The sequence below is a fragment of the Triturus cristatus genome, chromosome 6 (assembly GCF_964204655.1).
Source record: "Triturus cristatus chromosome 6, aTriCri1.1, whole genome shotgun sequence".
Lineage (NCBI taxonomy): Eukaryota > Metazoa > Chordata > Amphibia > Caudata > Salamandridae > Triturus > Triturus cristatus.
The window spans coordinates 1185627451-1185649070 of NC_140589.1; positions in this window are offsets into that span (position 1 = coordinate 1185627451).

Here is a 21620-nt window from a genome sequence, read left to right on the forward strand (position 1 = left end):
GAAATCAGTATAAAAAAAATCAATATAACAATTAATACAATAAAAAATTGTCATTTACAAAACCTTTGAAATTCACAGAAAAAACCATAGGTTTCAGGCATGTTATAGTTAGGAATAAGCATTTAAAAAACCTTAGAAATTCACAGAAAAAACCATAGGTTTCAGGTGCGTTATAGTTAGTTGGACATTTCTCTCGTACAAAACCATTGGTATTGCTATGTTCATTCATTTGAAAATGTTAGTTTCTATTTTTGAGTGTGTGTATCAAAGGTTCTATTATGGTGAGAGGAAGTCTGCCACTATATCACAAGGATGATGTCACCAGTGATGTCATCAGTGATGTCATTTGAGATGTCATCAGTGATGTCATGAATGATGTCACTGACCATGTCATGAGTGATGTAATATGTGACGTCATCAGCAGTGCATTGCGGGCGCGTGAGTTATAGTTAGCTGAACTAACTATAATAGGGGAATTTCAATGGTTTTGAACGAGAGAAATGTCCAACTAACTATAACGTACCTGAAACCTATGGTTTTTTCAGTGAATTTCTAAGGTTTTTTAAATGCTAATTCCTAACTATAACGTGCCTGAAACCTATGTTTTTTTCAATTAACATATATATATATATATGAACTAACTATAACGGGGGAATTTCAATGGTTTTGTACGAGAGAAATGTCCAACTAACTATAACGTACCTGAAACCTATGGTTTTTTTAGTGAATTTCTAAGGTTTTTTAAATGCTAATTCCTAACTATAACGTGCCTGAAACCTATGGTTTTTTCAATTAACATATATATATATACATATATATATATATATATATATATATATATATATATATATATATATATATATATATATATATATATATATATATATATATATATATATATATATAATATATATATAATATATATATATATATATACGATTATCCTCCAAATGTGCTGTTGCGCACAACAACAGGAACGGACATCTTCTATTGCCGGTGCCACAAGATGTAGTGTATTGAATTGAACAGATAAGTGCACAGCTCATGACGCGTTTCGGGCCGCCTGGCCCTTGCTCACATGATCGCGTTACACTTATTGTTGTGAATTTATTGAAACAAAACCCCACCCATCACCTGACTAGGTCCGTGGCACTACAATAGAAATAGACAAAATCCTTATTTCTGTAGTTCACGTAGATGGAGCTTGAACACCAATCTCGGTCGAAAAATATTGATAATCATTATTAAAACAACACATACATGGGAGTAATACATAAATAAATAAATACATTTGCTGTTATTAGTACTTTCATTTCTCATATTATGTCTAATTTACTATTTTGAAACACAAGTGATTACTAGAAAAATACACCTTATTCGACCTCATTGGTATAAATGTAATTTTCCGATCAATTTCTAATTTCAAGGTGTCAAGTGAGAAATGTACAAATGTTGCTATTAGTGCGTCAACAGTACTTTGATTTGATTCCTAAAATACATACTCATTATGTCTGGTCCAAATACCAAATATAAAACCTGGTGTCAATTTCTATCAATAACCTTAAAACTAAAAAAGATAATAAATATACTTTCTACTGAATGATAAATACTAATACTATTAATGTAAAAATCAATACTAGTGCAAAATTAATAGACCAATACTGGTAAAATAACTCTGTATGTAAAACTTTTGATGAGCTTCTAAGGTGCCACGTGCAAAGTGATAAAGTGCAATAGTGTAAATATAGAAAAGTTACTTTTTTTTCCTCTTATTTGGAAACGACAGCTGGAAAAGAACTGTTGTTTTCAATAGTAATTATACTAAAAACCTGAAAGCTGGTACTGATTATTTAGGGATCCCCTGTAAAATCTTAATTACAAAGAGAGTTTCTTGTAAAAAGAATAGATATAAAGCGTTGAGTGTAAAACCTACTGATCTAAAAAACCTACTAAAAAATGTTATGGTGCTGAGAAGCTGAGCATAGGCTGAGTGGCTCCAAAATGGGTCATATGTGGTCAGGATTTTTTTTAAATTTGTTTTAAAAATTTATTATAAAATTTTATTGTATAAATATATTATAAACATTTTTTATACAAATTTAAAGATCCTAAAATTCCCTACATCGTAATGTTGGAATTGAAAATTGAGCTATAACGATGTGACTTTTATAGGACTCCACATACAAAAATAGAGCAAAAAGACAGACATAGCAGGTTGTAAAGCCACATTAATGATATGCTGTAAACCACTTCTATAGAAGTAACTGAAATTACTTTATAAGAAATTGTGCATATCTTCCCCTGTGTTCAGACCTTGAAGGTATTTGGAATCTAGTTCTAGGATGTACTGGGATTGCAGTTGTCGTAATCGTTTTTCTCGATGACCTCCCCTCTTGTTGGTAGGTACTGAATCTAGGACACAGTATTGTAGACAATTCAGATTATTGGCTTGCTCTGATTTGAAATGTCTAGCTATGGGGTATGTGGGATCAGAGTTGACTATAGCTCGTAGATGTTGCAATATCCGAGCGTGCACTTGCAACTTAGTACTGCCAATGTACCTCAGTCCACATGTACATGTAGACCGCATATTCTGTTCAACAAGTGAAATGGCCCTTGATTTCTATAATCTTGGTAGAGAAATCAGTGGTATAGGAAGTAGTATTTTTGCCAAATTTACAGGCGCGGCAAGAGCAGCACCTGTAAAATCCCCTTTTAGGGGATAACCAACTGCTTTTGGACTCTAATTCGGGACTAGTTTTTACTAAGTCATTATACATGGAGTATGCTCTACGGAAAGCAAATGTGGGCCTGGCAGGAAGTATTTGCTTCAAAGGTGCATCTGTCAAAATTATGGGCCACTGTCTGTTGATAACAGATTTAGGTGCCAATTACGATCCGGTAAAAATATTCCCCGTGCGACTCGTATCCGGTCTTTTTACCGTACGAATCGTACAAGTGCCGTACGAACTGGCAATCACGATTCGCATGGTAAAAAGTCCATACGAACCGCATCGGGAATGATTTCCCACACGTCCTCGGGTCGGAAAATGTGTCCGACACGTCCTCGGACTATTTACCGTACAAATGTGAAAGGTGAAGTCCGACCGAGGAATCACGATCCATCCCGTGCGTCCGATCTTACAACCGTATGGAAAAAACACCGTCCGCACCGAACTCCCATAGCAACCATGGAGACATGTGCCCGCATACGCGCCCAACACTCCCCACCTCCCCCGTACGTCCGAGACGTACCCCCGTGTATGTACACCCCCACCCGTGTATGTACACCCCAGTACGTTCTAGTCGAACCCCCACCCCTGTACGTGTCGTACCACCGTCTATGTACACCCCAGTACGTTTGATTCGTAACCCCCACCCCTGTACGTGTCCGACCCCCATGTATGTACACCCCAGTACGTTCGAGTCGAACCCCCACCCCTGTACGTGTCCGACCCCCATGTATGTACACCCCAGTACGTTCCAGTCAAACCCCCACCCCTGTACGTGTCCGACCCCCATGTATGTACACCCCAGTACGTTCCAGTCAAACCTCCACCCCTGTACGTGTCTGACCCCCATGTATGTACACCCCAGTACGTTCGAGTCGAACCCCCACCCCTGTATGTGTCCGACCCCCATGTATAAACACCCCAGTACGTTCCAGTCGAACCCCCACCCCTGTACGTGTCCGACCACCGTCAATGTACACCCCAGTACGTTCCAGTCGAACCCCCACCCCTGTACGTGTCCGACCCCCATGTATGTACACCCCAGCACGTTCGAGTCGAACCCCCACCCCTGTACGTGTCGTACCACCGTCTATGTACACCCCAGTACGTTCGAGTCGTACCCCCACCCCTGTACGTGTCGTACCACCGTCTATGTACACCCCAGTACGTTCGAGTCGTACCCCCACCCCTGTACGTGTCCGACCACCGTCAATGTACACCCCAGTACGTTCCAGTCGAACCCCCACCCCTGTACGTGTCCGACCCCCATGTATGTACACCCCAGTACGTTCGAGTCGAACCCCGACCCCTGTACGTGTCGTACCACTGTCTATGTACACCCCAGTACGTTCGAGTCATACCCCCACCCCTGTACGTGTCGTACCACCGTCTATGTACACCCCTGTACGTTCGAGTCATACCCCCACCCCTGTACGTGTCGTACCACCGTCTATGTACACCCCAGTACGTTCGAGTCGTACCCCCACCCCTGTACGTGTTGTACCACCGTCTATGTACACCCCAGTACGTTCGAGTCGTACCCCCACCCCTGTACGTGTCGTACCACCGTCTATGTACACCCCTGTACGTTCGAGTCGTATCCCCACCCCTGTACGTGTCGTATCACCGTCTATGTACACCCCAGTACGTTCGAGTCGTACCCCCACCCCTGTACGTGTCGTACCACCGTCTATGTACACCCCTGTACGTTCGAGTCGTACCCCCACCCCTGTACGTGTCGTACCACCGTCTATGTACACCCCAGTACGTTCGAGTCGTACCCCCACCCCTGTACGTGTCGTACCACCGTCTATGTACACCCCAGTACGTTCGAGTCGTACCCCCACCCCTGTACGTGTCGTACCACCGTCTATGTACACCCCTGTACGTTCGAGTCGTACCCCCACCCCTGTACGTGTCCGACCACCGTCTATGTACACCCCAGTACGTTCGAGTCGTACCCCCACCCCTGTACGTGTCGTACCACCGTCTATGTACACCCCAGTACGTTCGAGTCGTACCCCCACCCCTGTACGTGTCTTACCACCGTCTATGTACACCCCTGTACGTTCCAGTCGTACCCCCACCCCTGTACGTGTCCGACCCCCATGTATGTACACCCCAGTACGTTCGATTCGTACCCCCACCCCTGTATGTGTCGTACCACCGTCTATGTACACCCCAGTACGTTCCCGTCGCATCCCCAACACAACCTCCTAAGTACGGAGCGCACCCCAGGCCCCAACATCACAACCGCATGTACGAGTCGTACCAAGCCACACACAAGGACAGCACCGTACAACCTAATGGCCCATGTACACACCGTACACACGCTCAAAACGCACGTACACAACCAGGACAAAACAAAACAACACAAGAATACACTATTCGAATGGCACAAAGCCACTAAACATGGCCAATAAACACTAAAAAAACACATTCACTGACCTGCAACTGCCAAAAACAAACAGAGGCCCAAAACACCACCACTCCTTATAACACACCCACCCAAACTTCAAACACAGCCACACCCACCAATGGACCAATAAAAAGGGCCCACACACACAAACCATGAGCCTTTGCAACAGACTCACTGCTGCCAGACACCACAGAACCATACTACAAGCCTCACCACACCTTACACTTGCACACCTTCACACAACCACCTCCACAAACACCCCCTCATCACATTCACACACACACACCTGCACAACCACACCCACACACCCACAACCATCCACACACCCCCCCCACCATCCACACCCACACCCCTCACCATGCCCACTAACAAGAATCCAAAGTTCAGTAACCGAGAGTTGGAGGTCCTTGTTGATGAAATCCTCAGAGTCGAGCCACAGCTCTTTGGAACATTGGTCAGACAGACCAGCATTGCAGCAAAAACAGCCATGTGGCAGACCATCGTCGATGCTGTGAATGCTGTTGCGGACACCAGAAGGACCAGGCAGGAATGCAAAGCCAGGTTGTACGATCTGCGGAGGAGGGTCCGAGCCAAGATGCTGGAGGAACACAACCAGGCCAACGCCACTGGAGGAGGGCCCTCCCGCAGACCCATACACTACCAGCCCTCGGAGGAGAGGGTGATGGCCATACAGCCGGTGGAGGCAGTCGAAGGATTAGGAGGACTCCGAGACCCGGGTGAGTACATGAACAACGCACCTCACATGGGGGGGACCTCATCCACAACCAAAATCACTAACAGGCACACAACCACCCCAACCTATCGCATGACTCAACCACACTCCATGAACACGCACATGCCACTGCCGCCACCATGCCCCATGCACCCAGCTGGACAATGTCAAGTCACAGGCCACAGAAGACACCAACACATGACACGGTAACCCGGATGGCGGGAGGGTGGGCCCCAAAAATCACATAGTGCAACTCAGAAGCAGACAACAATGCCCTCTGCCCATATGGCCCAGGTCACAGCCAGACAAACAGTGTGTCCCCACACAGGAAAGACTCGCCAGCAAATGGCGGACGCCTTGCATCAACACATGGGGTGAAGGCACTGTTTTGCACATGACAGCAGCTAATGAACAGCCAACACTGTGAAAGAGTGGCAGCACACACAACCACAGCAGCAGCGCACACACAGACACTACACCCAATGGGTGCCTGGAGATCAGAAACAAACTCACAGCAACAAGCCAAGGGCCATTCAAAGGACTGGAAAAAGTGTGTGTCTAGGAAGCTGGGCTGAGGTGACAGAGGGTGACACACAGAGGGAGGGAGAGGGGGACAGAGAGGGAGGGAGAGGGGGACAGAGAGGGAGGGAGAGGGGGACAGAGAGGGAGGGAGACACAGGGACACGGACAGAGGGAGGAGGCTGACACACAGAGGGAGGGAGAGGGGGACAGAGAGGGAGGGAGAGGGGGACAGAGAGGGAGGGAGAGGGGGACAGAGAGGGAGGGAGACACAGGGAGACGGACAGAGGGAGGAGGCTGACACACAGAGGGAGGGAGAGGGGGACAGAGAGGGAGGGAGAGGGGGACAGAGAGGGAGGGAGAGGGGGACAGAGAGGGAGGGAGACACAGGGAGACGGACAGAGGGAGGAGGCTGACACACGGAGGGAGGGAGAGGGGGACAGAGAGGGAGGGAGAGGGGGACAGAGAGGGAGGGAGAGGGGGACAGAGAGGGAGGGAGACACAGGGACACGGACAGAGGGAGGAGGCTGACACACAGAGGGAGGGAGAGGGGGACAGAGAGGGAGGGAGAGGGGGACAGAGAGGGAGGGAGACACAGGGAGAGCAAATCAGCCGTGTGGTGTGTGGGAATGTCTGCTCGTCAGCAGGTAGACTGCGGGCATGTAGCCAAGGGTGGCCAGTGCCAGAACCCCCCCTCTTCACCATGGCAAAACACAGGGCCATGTCACAACCTGTTCACGAGCACAACGACAGCTACCTGCATTATATAAGTGTGTGGATCCACTCCATGTGCACATGTACAGTGCTACACGGAAGGCGCCAATGCATGGCTCGCCACACCTGCCCACTCCACTGCTGACTGCAGTCACACTTGACGCAGCAAGTAAGACTGTGCCACACATAGTTAAAGGGGCCAAAGTGGTGCCCAAGGGACACACCCATGCCCAAGTGCACTGTGAGTGGAATGCAAGACAGATCCTAATTCCAAGAGGAAAAGTGCCAACTTTGAAACTGATGAAACATGGATGTTGCATGGACCAAAATTAACATTGTCTCTCTCACACACAGGTCAACGTCGTGGTTCACCCCCCAACACTGGGGGGGAAGACTCACAGGACCCGGATCTGCGGGAGCCCGATCCCACCAGCAGCGACGACTCTCACCACTCTGTGGACGACCCCGACCGACCTGGCACCTCTGGTGTCCAACCACCTGCAGCACCTGCGTCAGGTACAACTGTGCCAACCACCACCCCCACTCCTGCCACATCCCAGGAGACACCCAGGATCCCTGCCCCACCACCACAATGCAGCCAGGCTGGCCAGGAGGGACACGGTGTCCCAGGCACCCAGGAGGAGGCAGGCGACAACGCCAATGCCACCCCTCAGGGGTCCCGGAGACCCGATGTACCCACAAGGGCAGGCCAGGTGCAAGTGGGCAGGGGTGGTGGGAGTGGAGGACGGCGGAGGCGCGAGCCAGACCAGTTGGCTGGGGAACCGGTATTTGCCCATGTCTGTAACATCATGGACACATACCGGCAGGACACCACGGGCATGGCCCAGGTTGTGTCCATCCTCGAGGGGATCAAGACCCAGCAGGCCCAGCAACATGCCTGTCTACTGCAACACCGATGGAGGACAGACAGGCTGAGCAAGTGACGGTGTTCCAGGGGATTCACGATACACTCCGTCGGATGGCCGACAACATGGGCAACCCTCCCTGTGCCAGACGGCGTAGAACATCACCACCCACAGGGAGGGATCAGGAGGAGGAGGAGACATCCGACGGAGCATCCCAAACATCGTCACGGCCTGCTGCTGAGTGTCCCCGCAGGAGGCCGGGTCGTCCACGGAAAGGACCGTGAGGGTCGGCGCTACATCACCATCTCCCAGGACACCTGGCCTGGCACCTGGCCCACTGGAGCAACAGCATCACAGCATCAAGAGACATTCTCTGCCACATGGCCCTGCTGGTCACTGTCTGACCAATGTTGACAAAGACTGTGGCATGGACTATGAGGATTTCCAATGGCAAGGACACCAACTCCCCTACTGAACTTTGGATTCCAAACTCCCGGAAAGCCCCTCACTTTATCCCCCCCCAAAAAAAAAAGATGCCTGCTGGTTGCATTATTACCTTACATGTGTGTTGTAAAGTCTAAACATGCCTGAGCTCTCTTTTGACTCCAACCATCCACACCCTGGGGCCTGAGTCTGGCACAGGACACACGGGTCACAGTGTATTAGTCAAGACAGACATGGAGCACCATACACACCCGTGATGGGCCCAACCAGCTGAGGGGGTGGCCGCACAACCGTGCTGACAGACACATTGAGTACAGCAACAGTCATGCGCAGAGGTCAGGGATCATGTCCAGGGTCCTGGGGGGCACCCAGGTATGTGTAGACAGGTGGCAGAACCATGTCCTGCAAGCTTGAGTCCGGTGGATGCAGAGAATGGGGGCCTGGCCAACGTTGGATGCATGGGGATGGCACATGTCACAATACCCACACAGTCATGGACAACATGCCCAATACACAGTCTCAGCCCACACACACAGCTTGCATCTTGCTACTCGACACATCGACACATAGCCACTATCAGGGAAAACCATGCCAGACATGCTGGATGCACCGTGGCAACACACCAGCATTGACGGAGAAGAGGCACCTTGGAGGCATAGGGACACCTTTATTAGTCATGTTTTCGGGATTGCAGAGGCAACTTGAAGTACACATGAACACATCTTGTGGAGTAACATGTGGGTCCAACACTGGCACCCCCCTTCTGCAGCACAAATGCGTGTTAGCCATGGAACTGGCACACAATTGTCGGCTAACAGCTAAACACCCACAGCTGCTCACGGAGAGACTGCCATACACCATTGATCCGCTGATGTGGAAGTCCCACACCATGTCAAGCCAATGCTAACCGTATGTGTCCGAGGGCAGTGTCACACACATTGATGCCATCATCACAATCCACTATCCCATCACTGATGACTGTCAACCAGGCAGACCATCTATTCAGGTGTACACAGCTGCATGTCGTGTCCCATGGTGATGCTACATGGCTGCAGAGGAACCAAACATCGACAGGGGCAGTGTGCATGCATCGTGAACAACTGCCACACCCAATACACCCCTGATGCATCCCTTACCCTATGGAGACTTCCAAACGTGTCCGTGCCTGTAACGCTGAGTCAGCCCACGATGACGTGTCCATGAGGAATAGCAGTGCCACAACAATGCAAGCAGCAGACGGCATGCGCAAGTACCTGGGGAAGAGAGACACACAAGAAGCCAGCCACAAAAAGCACAGCCACTTGCATGTGCATTTACTCGACACATGTATGGATGACAACATGCTAGTTCACAATTATGACTGGGGAAATACAACCATCACTGGCACCATCACTCCAGTGACACACCCACACACACCTCTGACTCACGTGCCATACATGCAGGTGGAGACACACATCACAACACATGCCACACGGGGACCAATGCGTGCACACTCAGAAACTGGTACTCACCACTAAGCAAAGAAGTCGCGTATGAGCCGAGTCCGGATGTCCTCTTGCGGCTCCACATCCTCCACATCACTAGCCCCATTGCCAAGCCCTTCGTCCTCCACGGGTGGATGGTCCTCGTCATGTTGATCCAGGATGAGTGGCACAGCTTTCTCAACTGCCATGTTGTGCAGCATGCAGCAGACCATGAAGATTTTGCAGACCATCGCAGGGGCATATGGGAGCGCGCCGCCGGTCTTGTGGAGGCACCGAAATCGGCTCTTCAGCAGGCCAAACGTCCTCTCTATCACTCGCCTTGTCCGGCCATGGGCGGTGTTGTAGCGGAGCTGGGCCGGCGTGATGGGGTTGCGGAGAGGTGTGAGCAGCCATGGCATGTTGGGATAGCCAGCGTCCCCTACATGGGAAGCACATGGACATCGTTAGAAGTGGTGAAGCTGTCGTGCTGGTAGGCTATGCAAAATACAGGACAGACAGACTGTACCCACCAACAACACATGCTCTTTCGTTGCGCAGCTGCATCATCATTTCAGGCATCCTGCTACGCCTCATGATGTAGGCATCATGTGCTGATCCTGGAAAACGAGCACAGACATGTGAAATCACCATGTTGGACTGACACACCACAAGGGCATTGATGGAGTGGTAGTGCTTCCGATTGCGGTACGCCACCTCCTGTGCGTGTGGTGGTACCAAAGCTACATGTGTCCCATCTATGGACCCATTGACATGGGGCATCCCTCCCAGGGCATAGAATCCACGCTTGACCGCAGTCAACTGTTCAGGGGTTGGGAACTTGATGAAGTCATCCAGGTGAATCAACATGGCCTCTAAGAAATCATGCAGCACACGGCAGAACATGCTCTGGGACATGCCACCAACATGAGCTATGGTATATTGAAAGGTACCCGTGGCAAGAAAATGTAGGGCAGCCATTACCTTCAGCTGGGGTGTCAGTGCCGTAGGATACCTGTGCTGCGGTTGCAGGTGTGGTGCCAGTCTCGCCGTCAACTCCAGAATCAACGGTTGGGGGAAGCGGTAGCACCGGATGCTGTCATTCTCCCGCATGGCAGCCAAGTCCGGAATTGGTCGGGCAAGAGGCGGCGCTCTGCAGTAATTTGGAAGTGACAAGGAAGAGTGAGTGCACTACGACAACAATTCATATGTACTGAGCACATGTTAATCTGTCAATACACATATGCTACATAGGGAGTCAGGTATGTGCTACATGCCCAGGACACGTATGGATGCAAGGTGACACTCCTACCAAGACCCAGCTACACACGGAGATTGAGAACCTCCCCATGCCATGCCATGGGAATAGCTGTGTCCCAGTGCAAGTGAACAGCCAGACGCAAGACAGGAGTGACATACGCCCACACATCAGCAGAAGTAGGATGCCGATTGCAGAGACTGGTAGCGGAACACTAGAGCCACAGGTCACATGACATTACACTAGGTCAGCCCACACACCTTGCCATGAAGGTGCACATGTCATGACTCACCACACATTCATTGTGAGGATGCAGACATGTCCTTGTCACGCTACTCCGTGTCCCATGCATACATGTGCACCTCACATCCGATACCACATGTGGCATGGTGTGCGGAACAGTGTGCAATGTCAATCTACACACAGACACATGTTGGTTACTGCAACAGCTGCAGCTTTTGAGGGTGCTCCAACATCAACCTGATGGGAAGCCCCCACACATACATGACATAGTCACATTGTGCACCGTGGGTAGTGACAAGTCAGGTGTGGTAAGCCCTGTACCGGGCATCAGGGGACACTTCCGTGTGTTGGTGTCCGTGCCATGCCAGTGACGCTCACCCCAAGTGTGCAGTACGACATGCACACATGTCAAAGGAGTCAAGGGCATGCCTGGCACACATTGCACCGTCACACAGTACATCTGTACACATCTCATCATACATCTGGTGCCTTCTCGGCCCAGGAGTAATTTTCCACATCACAGCCCATCACACCTGTGCCCCACACATGTAGTAATGCACAGACGATGCCTTGATGTCCATTCATGGACAAGTATTTCCATTCATGGACAAGTATGTCCATCCATGGACAAGTATGTCCATCCATGGACAAGTTTGTCCATCCATGGACAAGTATGTCCGCCCTATCCCTACCTGTGTGCCGCCTGTCACCACTGTGATGTGTGAAAACCGCCGTACTGCTGCTAAGAGGGCCTGTGTACGTTCCCATATCACTATGGGAGTGCTGCCGTATGTGTACCCATCGTGATGGCGAGTGTACAGGCATGTGTACGGGCCGTACCACTACGAGTACGCATACGCGAGGACACCCATAGTGATAGGGAGCGTACAGGCATGTGTACGGCCCGTACCACTACGAGTACGCATACGCGAGGACACCCATAGTGATAGTGAGCGTACAGGCATGTGTACGGCCCGTACCACTACGAGTACGCATACGCAAGAACACCCATAGTGGTAGGGCCGTACACACGCCTGTACGCTCCCTATCACTATGGGTGTCCTCGCGTATGCGTACTCGTAGTGGTACGGGCCCTACACACGCCTGTACGCTCACTATCACTACGTGTACGCATACGCGAGGACACCCATAGTGATAGTGAACGTAGGCACGCGTGTACGGGCCGTTGCAATGCATTTGGGGTGCCCTAGGGCCCCGGAACGCACCGTACCTGTGTGTGAAGCTCCAAATTACATAGGGGACACATGAGGGACAAGTATTAAGGCCTACATGCATGCTGGTTGTCATGGAGACCAAGTTCAAATTTTGAATTTGTTCTGGAAGGTGCACAGCAGAAGTCAGTTGGAAATAATCTACTTTGTTGCAATGTGTTTGGGGGGCTGACATCATGCAGGAGAATTAAACCGATAGAGAACCCACAGACTGCTAGGTTTGAAGGGATTGGAGGAAACATAGGATGCAAATGTGAGTGACCAATCACTCTGTACTCCTGTGCATGAGATGGGCCAGCAAGGCAGATATAAGGCAGCCAGGTCCCATGAGGGAGCACTTGCCGGCACATCTTTGTATTCCACGACCCAGCTGCTGCTACTGATTCCCTGGAACCATGTCAAGGGCTGTGGAGAGGTCACAGCCATTCACCCTGGAGGAGAACATGGCTTTGGTGGATGTGATCCTCCCACGGTACCCCATGCTGTATGGGCGACCAGGTTATCAGGTGAGTGCAGTGTCCACTGGCACAGACTGTGTCCCTTTTTAGTGACTGTGGCTTCTGCCATTGTGTCCAGGTGTGACACACATGCTATGTACTGTAGGGGGGGGTTTCCGGGGGGGGGAATGCCTGATGTCTCCCAGCAGTGCCCTGAGACAGGAGGGGTGGGGGCCTATCACTCCCAGCAGTGCCCTGAGACAGTAGGGGTGGGGGCCTATCACTCCCAGCAGTGCCCTGAGACAGGAGGGGTGGGGGCCTATCACTCCCAGCAGTGCCCTGAGACAGGAGGGGTGGGTGCAGAGTCCTCCCAGCAGTGCCCTGAGACAGGAGGGGTGGGGGCCTATCACTCCCAGCAGTGCCCTGAGACAGTAGGGGTGGGGGCCTATCTCTCCCAGCAGTGCCCTGAGACAGGAGGGGTGGGGGCCTATCACTCCCAGCAGTGCCCTGAGACAGTAGGGGTGGGGGCCTATCACTCCCAGCAGTGCCCTGAGACAGGAGGGGTGGGTGCAGAGTCCTCCCAGCAGTGCCCTGAGACAGTAGGGGTGGGGGCCTATCACTCCCAGCAGTGCCCTGAGACAGTAGGGGTGGGGGCCTATCACTCCCAGCAGTGCCCTGAGACAGGAGGGGTGGGGGCCTATCACTCCCAGCAGTGCCCTGAGACAGTAGGGGTGGGGGCCTATCACTCCCAGCAGTGCCCTGAGACAGGAGGGGTGGGGGCCTATCACTCCCAGCAGTGCCCTGAGAAAGGAGGGGTGGGTGCAGAGTCCTCCCAGCAGTGCCCTGAGACAGGAGGGGTGGGGGCCTATCACTCCCAGCAGTGCCCTGAGACAGGAGGGGTGGGGGCCTATCACTCCCAGCAGTGCCCTGAGACAGGAGGGGTGGGCGCAGAGTCCTCCCAGCAGTGCCCTGAGACAGGAGGGGTGGGTGTGATGCACAGTCTGAGCCTGGCTCATTGATTGTGTAGTTGCCCTCATTCCACCTGTGTCCTTTCAATGGCACGTACTGCTTTTGGCCTTCCCCCAGAGGATCATGTCCCTATGACAAAGTTGCAATGCGTTGGATGCACACTATGCCTTGTTGTAAACAGCAAATGTGTTCTAATCTGTGTCCCCGTGACATGTGCAAGGTGTATTGATGTAGTGTGACTTGTTCATCCTCACAGGTAGACGCCTCTGCCAAGGAGCAGATATGGCTGGACGCCGTCAGCGCCGTGAGGAGTGCGGATGGTCGGAGGCGGCACCTGTCCCAGGTGAGGAAACGCTGGCAGGATATCCAGTGCTGGACGCGGAGGATCGCACGGCTCCTGCTGGGGGACTCACCTGAGAGCCACAAGAACCGCGGGCGCCGCCGTCTCTCCCACATCCAGAAACGTGTGCTGGCGGTGGTCTTTCCTGACTTGGACAGGCGTCTACAGGACATGCAGCAGCCGGAAGGGGGTAGGTACATGTGTGTGTTTGTTGTGTTTCACCAGCATTTGTAAGTGCACTGTTCCATGGATACACTTCCAGGGTTTATGGTGCTGTGCAGATCCTGTTCCCCACAGTATTGCAGTGCTCTCCTGCCTCCCTTCCCCTCCTTGCAACGTGTTCCCTGGTCTGTGTGTAGTCACTCCATCACAAGGTTATGTAGCCTGACACCTTCTCCAAGTGTACAATGCCTGCAGCATCATGTGTGGGGGTGGTGTGTAACAGGTTTTGTGACCTTGCCTGTGCCCTGTCCAGTTCTGGACTTGTGGGATCCATGTCAGTTGGCACTAATGCTGAGTCCAGACATGGGAGTTAATCTCTCAAGTGCCAGGCCTTCCAGCAGGCATGTCCCATGTGGTGGCCTGTGACATGATGTGCATGATTGTGCGTTAGGCATAGTGCAGGGATGTTAGCGTGTGTTGCAGTCATTCCCATTCAGGAGCATGGAGTTGTGTGGCCACTACAGTCCCCAGGGGCATCTTTTCCTAGGTATCATGTGTGTAATCCGAGTATGTCGACAATCTCTGTGTCTACAGCATAGGTTGTGCTCTGTGCCATTGTCCCCTGGCACCATGTTCCTTGACGTGAGATGTATTACAAGTGTCCACTGTACAGCCTGACCTGATTTTCAAAGTACATACTCACGGTGGCCATTGCCTGTGTGTCTTGTTGCAATCATCTGATGATGCCCATTTGTAGATTATTATTAGGACAGGCGCACCTTGGGTATTTGGTGTGCAATCTTGAATTGTTGCATCCCATGTGTATTTCACCCAGACTAAGAGATGTAAGTGCTTCCTGTGTCTCCACAGATTTGTCTCATGTAGGGGGTGGGTGGGGCGGGCATGGCCTACATGTCAAGAACTGTCATCACCTTGCTCGGACTGGCCAGTGTGTGATGTTTGTCTGGACATACACTCAAGGTGCAGCGTGCCAGTCAGAGTGGGCATGTTCTCAGTATTACCTATGCTGCATGTGCCTCTAGTTCCTGGCTTTGGTCCCTGCTCATCCCAATTTCCTGCCACGCTGTGTGGTGCAGATGCAGTGCTGTATTGTCCCCAGGGCCTTGCTCCTCAGTCAGAATACCATGTCATCTCATTTGCTATTGTGTCATGCTCTCCATAGTTTTTCCATGGCATGGTGGGTCACACAACTGTGTCTTGCAGGGCCTACGTATGTACCTTGTTTTGTAGTTGTAACTCATCCTTTGTTTCAGGCTATGCACTGTAACCTACGTAGATTTGACTCATGTGACATATGTATACAGGTGTATGATTAATTTCTGTCTCTTCACCCACAGCATCGTCGGGGGACACGGAGGGAGACATGGACACAGACGGCGCGGAGGGACCGAGCACCAGTGCCAGCGGTGACATCGGGGCTGGCACTTCGAGTGGGACTGAGGCGGAGGAGAGTGACCCCGGGGACCTGTCGACTGGCACAACAGTGTATGAAGCTGACGGGTCCGAGGATGATCTCTCCGAGTGGGCGGTGGCTGCACCACCATCTGACAGCAGCCCTACATCTGGCACCGCCCCCTCCATTGGCATCAGCCGCCTCCCACGTGCTCGTGTCCCTTCCCAACGTGCCCGGTCACCACATGTCTCCTTCCTGCCAGGCACCGCACCCCCTGCCCCTGTCTCCACTGCTGCCGCCAATGCTGAGTCTGTGGACATCCAGCGGCAGTTGCAGATTGGTCAGACTGCGATCCTTAATGTCCTCCATGGCCACAGCCAGGTCCTCAACAACATGGAGGCATACTTGGAGGGCATTCATTCATCGCAAGCTGACCAACGCAACTTGCTGAGGTCCATAGACTCCACACTGACTGCAGCAGTGGGTCTCCTGCAGCGCTACGTCCCACCCCCTACCCCTGCTCCTTCCACAATTCCCACTCCCATGCCTGTCCCACATACACCCAGACGTAAGCATGCACCCACCACAACAGACACAGGCACCACACCAGCAGGTAAGGTCCGCCGCACACCTCCTGACACGCACACACAGGGTGCAGTAGGCACACCCACTGGGTCGGGGGGCAAACGTGTGACACACAGCCAGAGTGGGAGTCCGCATTCCACCCAATCCACTCCCTCCAAATCCCCTCCCCTCAGCTCTCCTGGCCACATCTCCCCCAAAGACTCCTTCATGGCCGCTCTGTCCCTGAGCCCCACAGTGACGACACCACGCAAGCGGTCAAGGAAGTCCTCGGTCAGGGTGGTTGAGTCCCCCCTGTCCACACCCTGCCCCAGTGGCGCTGCGACCCATCCCTCTGACCCCCGTCCTCCTTGGGGCCTGTGGTTCCTTCGGGTGCAGGGGAGTCCCTGGAGGAGCTTGCTAAGGTGTGCAGCGAGATATAGGCCTCCGCCTTTGGCCCTGCCCCACCCCCTGTGGTGGAGTCCTCCATCCCTGCACCCACAACGCCTACCCTTCACCCTCCTGTCCCTGCGGTGCCTGTTTCTTCCCCCCCACATGATGCCCTCACCCCTGTGGAAGACAACGGATTGTAACTGTGCAGGCAAGCTAGGGGACACGCATCCCACTGTGTCCCCCATCCAGCTGGGACTCCTGGACTGCCCTATGGCCTTTGTTAATCTTGGACTTACGTCATACTAGTTTTTTGGTCATGCTGAATAAAGCTATTTATTTTTTGCCCTTGTAACACTCCTGCATTGCTGGCATTGCTGTTGGTGGTGCTGCTACATGGTTGTGGGTGTTGGTCATGTGTTGGGTGTGTGGGAAATGTAGTAGTGTGCTGCTCATAGGGGGGACCCTGGGATCTGTGTGCCATCACACGGTGTTAGCTAGCTTTCTCCATTCATGTAAGCAGTTGCTGCATGTTGCAATTGTCCCAAGGTGTATTCCTTCCTCTGTGTACCCTGACTTCTTCCCTGCAGGGTGTCCCCTGACTTTGGCACAGAGCTGTGTGTCCATTAGCTGGGTGTGTGACGTAGTCCTTCACCTTTGCACATGCATGCTGAGCGATGTCTCCACCTGCATCATTCGTGGCATCCTTGGTAGTCATTGTACTTGTGTATGTGGCCTATTGACATGACTTCATGTGTACATGTTTTCTTTTCTGCGCTATGCATGCGTATACTCCCAGCCTCGCACACATGTGGTACATGTACTGCAGGGTCTTTGTGCACCTGACTGACATTTGTGGGCATGGTATCTGTGACTACTCCACCCTTTGCGTTCCATGGGCACTGCTGGGAGGACTCTGCACCCACCCATCCTGTCTCTGGGCACTGCTGGGAGGACTCTGCACCCACCCCTCCTGTCTCTGGGCACTGCTGGGAGGACTCTGCACACACCCCTACTGTCTCAGGGCACTGCTGGGAGTGATAGGCACCCACCCCTCCTGTCTCAGGGCACTGCTGGGAGTGATAGGCCCCCACCCCTCCTGTCTCAGGGCACTGCTGGGAGGACTCTGCACACACCCCTCCTGTCTCTGGGCACTGCTGGGAGGACTCTACACACACCCCTCCTGTCTCTGGGCACTGCTGGGAGGACTCTGCACACACCCCTCCTGTCTCTGGGCACTGCTGGGAGTGATAGGCACCCACCCCTCCTGTCTCAGGGCACTGCTGGGATTGATAGGCACCCACCCCTCCTGTCTCAGGGCACTGCTGGGAGGACTCTGCACCCACCCCTCCTGCCTCTGGGCACTGCTGGGAGGACGCTGCACACACCCCTCCTGTCTCTGGGCACTGCTGGGAGGACTCTGCACACACCCCTCCTGTCTGTGGGCACTGCTGGGAGTGATAGGCACCCACCCCTCCTGTCTCAGGGCACTGCTGGGAGTGATAGGCACCCACCCCTCCTGTCTCAGGGCACTGCTGGGAGGACTCTGCACCCACCCCTCCTGCCTCTGGGCACTGCTGGGAGGACTCTGCACACACCCCTCCTGTCTCAGGGCACTGCTGGGAGTGATAGGCCCCCACCCCTCCTGTCTCAGGGCACTGCTGGGAGGACTCTGCACCCACCCCTCCTGCCTCTGGGCACTGCTGGGAGTGATAGGCCCCCACCCCTCCTGTCTCAGGGCACTGCTGGGAGGACTCTGCACCCACCCCTCCTGCCTCTGGGCACTGCTGGGAGTGATAGGCCCCCACCCCTCCTGTCTCAGGGCACTGCTGGGAGGACTCTGCACCCACCCCTCCTGCCTCTGGGCACTGCTGGGAGGACTCTGCACCCACCCCTCCTGCCTCTGGGCACTGCTGGGAGGACTCTGCACCCACCTCTCCTGCCTCTGGGCACTGCTGGGAGGACTCTGCACACACCCCTCCTGTCTCTGGGCACTGCTGGGAGGACTCTGCACACACCCCCCCTGTCTCTGGGCACTGCTGGGAGTGATAGGCACCCACCCCTCCTGTCTCAGGGCACTGCTGGGAGTGATAGGCACCCACCCCTCCTGTCTCAGGGCACTGCTGGGAGGACTCTGCACCCACCCCTCCTGCCTCTGGGCACTGCTGGGAGGACTCTGCACACACCCCTCCTGTCTCAGGGCACTGCTGGGAGTGATAGGCCCCCACCCCTCCTGTCTCAGGGCACTGCTGGGAGGACTCTGCACCCACCCCTCCAGCCTCTGGGCACTGCTGGGAGTGATAGGCCCCCACCCCTCCTGTCTCAGGGCACTGCTGGGAGGACTCTGCACCCACCCCTCCTGCCTCTGGGCACTGCTGGGAGTGATAGGCCCCCACCGATCCTGTCTCAGGGCACTGCTGGGAGGACTCTGCACCCACCCCTCCTGCCTCTGGGCACTGCTGGGAGGACTCTGCACCCACCCCTCCTGCCTCTGGGCACTGCTGGGAGGACTCTGCACCCACCCCTCCTGTGTCTGGGCACTGCTGGGAGTGATAGGCCCCCACCCCTCCTGTCTCAGGGCACTGCTGGGAGGACTCTGCACCCACCCCTCCTGCCTCTAGGCACTGCTGGGAGTGATAGGCCCCCACCCCTCCTGTCTCAGGGCACTGCTGGAGGACTCTGCACCCACCCCTCCTGCCTCTGGGCACTGCTGGGAGGACTCTGCACCCACCCCTCCTGACTCTGGGCAATGCTGGGAGGACTCTGCACCCACCCCTCCTGCCTCTGGGCACTGCTGGGAGGACTCTGCACCCACCCCTCCTGCCTCTGGGCACTGCTGGGAGGACTCTGCACACACCCCTCCTGTCTCTGGGCACTGCTGGGAGGACTCTGAACACACCCCTCCTGTCTCTGGGCACTGCTGGGAGTGATAGACACCCACCCCTCCTGTCTCAGGGCACTGCTGGGAGTGATAGGCACCCACCCCTCCTGTCTCAGGGCACTGCTGGGAGGACTCTGCACCCACCCCTCCTGCCTCTGGGCACTGCTGGGAGGACTCTGCACACACCCCTCCTGTCTCAGGGCACTGCTGGGAGTGATAGGCCCCCACCCCTCCTGTCTCAGGGCACTGCTGGGAGGACTCTGCACCCACCCCTCCTGCCTCTGGGCACTGCTGGGAGTGATAGGCCCCCACCCCTCCTGTCTCAGGGCACTGCTGGGAGGACTCTGCACCCACCCCTCCTGCCTCTGGGCACTGCTGGGAGTGATAGGCCTCCACCCCTCCTGTCTCAGGGCACTGCTGGGAGGACTCTGCACCCACCCCTCCTGCCTCTGGGCACTGCTGGGAGTGATAGGCCCCCACCCCTCCTGCCTCTGGGCACTGCTGGGAGGACTCTGCACCCACCCCTCCTGTGTCTGGGCACTGCTGGGAGTGATAGGCCCCCACCCCTCCTGTCTCAGGGCACTGCTGGGAGGACTCTGCACCCACCTCTCCTGCCTCTAGACACTGCTGGGAGGACTCTGCACCCACCCCTCCTGCCTCTGGGCACTGCTGCGAGGACTCTGCACACACCCCTCCTGTGTCTGGGCACTGCTGGGAGGACTCTGCACACACCCCTCCTGCCTCTGGGCACTGCTGGGAGGACTCTGCACCCACCCCTCCTGTCTCAGGGCACTGCTGGGAGTGATAGGCCCCCACCCCTCCTGTCTCAGGGCACTGCTGGGAGGACTCTGCACCCACCTCTCCAATTTCACAATATGTACGCTCATGACATACACGGATGTGGGTACGCTCCATGCATTCGAGGTGGGGGTACGTGTCGTACTTACACTGTTGGGGTGGGGCTACGCTCCATGCATTCGAGGTGAGGGTACGTGTCTTACTTACACTGTTGGGGTGGGGGTACGCTCCATACGTACGCGGGTGTGGGTACGGGTCGTACTTACACTGTTGGGGTGGGGGTACGCTCCATACGTACGCGGGTGGGGGTACGAGTCGTACTTACACTGTTGGGGTGGGGGTACGCTCCATACGTATGCGGGTGGGGGTACGGGTCGTACTTACACTGTTGGGGTGGGGGTACGCTCCATACGTACGCGGGTGAGGGTACGGGTTGTACTTCCACTGTTGGGGTGGGGGTACGCTCCATACGTACGCGGGTGTGGGTACGGGTCGTACTTACACTGTTGGGGTGGGGGTACGCTCCATACGTACGCGGGTGGGGGTACGGGTCGTACTTACATTGTTGGGGTGGGGGTACGCTCCATACGTACGCGGGTGGGGGTACGGGTCGTACTTACACTGTTGGGGTGGGGGTACGCTCCATACGTACGCGGGTGGGGGTACGGGTCGTACTTCCACTGTTGGGGTGGGGGTACGCTCCATACGTACGCGGGTGTGGGTACGGGTCGTACTTACACTGTTGGGGTGGGGGTACGCTCCATACGTACGCGGGTGGGGGTACGGGTCGTATTTACACTGTTGGGGTGGGGGTACGCTCCATGCATGAGGGTTGGGGGTAGGGTCCGTACATATCCGTCCCCACGCTATGTGATGCTTGTGCGGGCCGTACCCAGGCCTTTGCCACGTGGGTACGAGCCGTCCCGCCATTGTTGGGGTGACGTGGGTGTGGGCGTGGTACGACTCGTACCCACGCTCTTCAGGCGTGGGTACGGGACGTACCTGTCTGGTTGTGTTGCCGGTTCGCGTCGTGACGGTCTTCCGTTGT